We start from the raw sequence: 3,384 nt of genomic DNA on the forward strand, positions 1-3,384 counted from the left end.
AAATGTTTTTAGATAAAAAATTAGTTTTTATAATATTTCATTTTTAATGAAAATTATTTAAATTGAATTTTTTTTTAAATAATAAATTTAATATTTTAGTTTAAAATTTATTAAATTATATTTTTGTAAAGTTGTATAATAAATAATTGTTAAAGTAATAATTTATGAAATAATATAATGATTTATAGATTTAGTAATGTGAATGAAATTTTAAAGAATTAAATAAGTAAAATAAATTTTGTACCTTTTGTATCAGGGTTAATTAATATAATTTAATAATTTTATTATTCTCGAAAGAAAAAGAGTTAAATATTTAATTATGTTTTTGTTGAATAAAAAATTATAATATATATTTAGAAATTAAATGTTAATTGATTTTTTATATCTAGTTTTTTTTAAATGAATTTAATTTATATATAAAAAATATAAAAAATTTATTTTATATTTTTTTTTATTTTTATATAAAAAATTTATGGGATAATCTATAAATTTAAATATATAATTAAATTATTATTATTATTTAAAAATTTATATTATAATTATATTGATTTAGTAATAATTTTTATTAATAAATACTTAATAATTTAATGATTTTATTTTAAAAATTTAAGAAATTTATATAAAATTGAATAATATATATTTATTAAAAAAAATAATTTATAATTTATTTAAATTAAGTATAATGATTATATTACTAATATTTTATGTTTAAAATTTTTATTTTTTAATAAATTTTGAAATATATATATATATATTATAATTAGGCAAATTAAATATATTCACCTGTTTATCAAAAACATGGCTTATTGATTTTAATTTTAAGTCTATCTGCCCAGTGATTTAATTATTTAATGGCTGCAGTATAATTGACTGTACAAAGGTAGCATAATCAATTGTTTTTTAATTAAAAACTAGAATGAAAGAATTAATGAGATATATACTGTCTCATATATATATAATTAATTTAAATTTTTAGTAAAAATGCTAAGATATATTTATGGGACGATAAGACCCTATAGAATTTTATATTTACATATATTAGATTTTAAATTTTTTAAATATAAATATTTAATTGGGAGGATTAGTAAATTTATAAAACTTTATTTTAAATATAAACTTCAATTAAAGAATAATTAATGATCTTGTATTATAAATTAAAAGAATAAATTACCTTAGGGATAACAGCGTAATATCTTTTTAAAGATCATATTAATAAAGATGATTGCGACCTCGATGTTGAATTAAGATAAATTTTAAATGCAGAAGTTTAATAATTAAGTCTGTTCGACTTTTAAAATCTTACATGATTTGAGTTCAAATCGACGTGAGTCAGATTGGTTTCTATCTATAAAAATAAATAAATTATTTGTACGAAAGGACTATAATTTTTAATTAAATTATATTATTAACTTTAATTAATAATTTTGATTATATTAGCAAATTAGTGCATTAAATTTAGAATTTAAATAAATTATAATAAAATTATAATATATAATAATATTTTTTTTAATTTTTTATTAATGATATTTATAATTTTGATTAGAGTGGCTTTTTTAACTTTATTTGAGCGTAAAATATTAGGTTATATTCAATTACGAAAAGGTCCAAATAAATTAATAATTAAAGGTTTATTTCAACCTTTTAGAGATGCTTTAAAATTGATATCAAAGGAATTTTTTTTTTAAATTTTAATAATTTATATTTATATAGTCCAATAATTATATTTTTTTATCATTAATATTATGATTTATTTATCCTTGAATATATTCTTTTCTTTTTATTGATTATAGAATTATTTTTTTAATATTAATTTTGAGATTAATGGTTTATCCAATTATAATAATTGGTTGAGTGTCTTTATGTAATTATTCAATTTCAGGTTCATTACGTTCAGTTTCTCAAATAATTTCATTTGAAATTTTATTATTTTTGTTTTTTTTTTTACTAATAACTTTAATTGAGAATTATTCTTTATTTATATTTATAAAATTTCAATATAATATATATATATATTTTTTATATATATCCTTTATATATTATTTTTATAATTAGAGCATTAATTGATTTAAATCGAGTTCCATTTGATTTGATTGAAGGTGAATCAGAATTAGTTTCTGGATTTAATGTTGAATATTATAGAAGATTATTTGTATTAATTTTTTTTATCTGAATATTTAAATGTTATATTTATAAGATTATTATTAACAATAATGTTTTTTGGATTAAATTGATGATCATTTAGTTTTATTTTAGTTTATTTATTTCATTTAATTTTATTAATTATAATTCGTGGTGTATTACCTCGTATTCGATATGATAAATTAATAATAATATGTTGGGTTGAATTATTAGTGTTAATTTTAATATATTTAATATTAATTTATTTAATAAAAGGATTTATTGTTTTGATAGTATTTTAATTTGTATTTAAAAAAATATTTAATTTTTAATAAAATTTTTTTATAATAAATTATTATTAATTTAAAAATTATAAAAATTTATATGTATATATATAGATTAAGTTTTTAATTATTATATTTAAATATATTATTATTCGAGTTCAAGTAATAAACCCAACAAAAACATCGACGACCACCGGAGCAGCTGAGGTAATGGCGCCAGACAGCACCTACTCCTCAAGGTAAGAAAATTAATTTTGAAAATTTCCTTCTTCTCTGATAATTTCGTTGCCCTCGAGAATCGAATTAGAACTTCCTACCATCGATCTCGTTTTATTTTCGTGAACGGTTTTGAGGATAGAATCATTGTTTAAACTTTAAACAAAGGGGTTGTCCGCTGTGTCGGCTTGTGCGAACGGTGTTTTCAGCTACTCAAACACCCACTGATCTTCGCATTCCTCCTCCCATTGTTGGCAAAACATTGCCCGTCTTTGGGCAAGGCTTGCGAAATCACACAAGTCCCGCACAGAGAGGACCATTAAATACATCGTCGGGTTCAATCGAAAATTAAGAGCAATACCGGCATTGCTATTTACCGATATTCTTGCCATCATTGCATGCGATTGTAAGAGAGAAATAGCAGAACAATTTCCCTTCGAAAATTTAACCAAAGGATCGTTCGCTGTGTTGGCTTGTGCAAACGGTGTTTTCGATTATCGAAAACACCCATCGATCTTCGCATTCCTCCTCCCACTGTTGTCAAAATATTGCCCGTCTTTGGGCAAGGCTTGCGAAACCACACGAACCCCACACAGAGAGGATCGTTGGAATCATCCTCGATTATTAAACTCGACGGGCAAGAAAATTGTGGCAATAGAAACCATCGTAGTAAATGAACTGAGCTTTGGTTCTAACGACAAACTACTATAGCGAAATTAAAAGAGAAGAAGAAGGCAAACGTAGGAATAAATATATATCAAACAAC

This window comes from Bombus bifarius, unplaced genomic scaffold, assembly GCF_011952205.1.
Source record: "Bombus bifarius isolate JDL3187 unplaced genomic scaffold, Bbif_JDL3187 scf7180000010198_frag, whole genome shotgun sequence".
Classification (NCBI taxonomy): domain Eukaryota; kingdom Metazoa; phylum Arthropoda; class Insecta; order Hymenoptera; family Apidae; genus Bombus; species Bombus bifarius.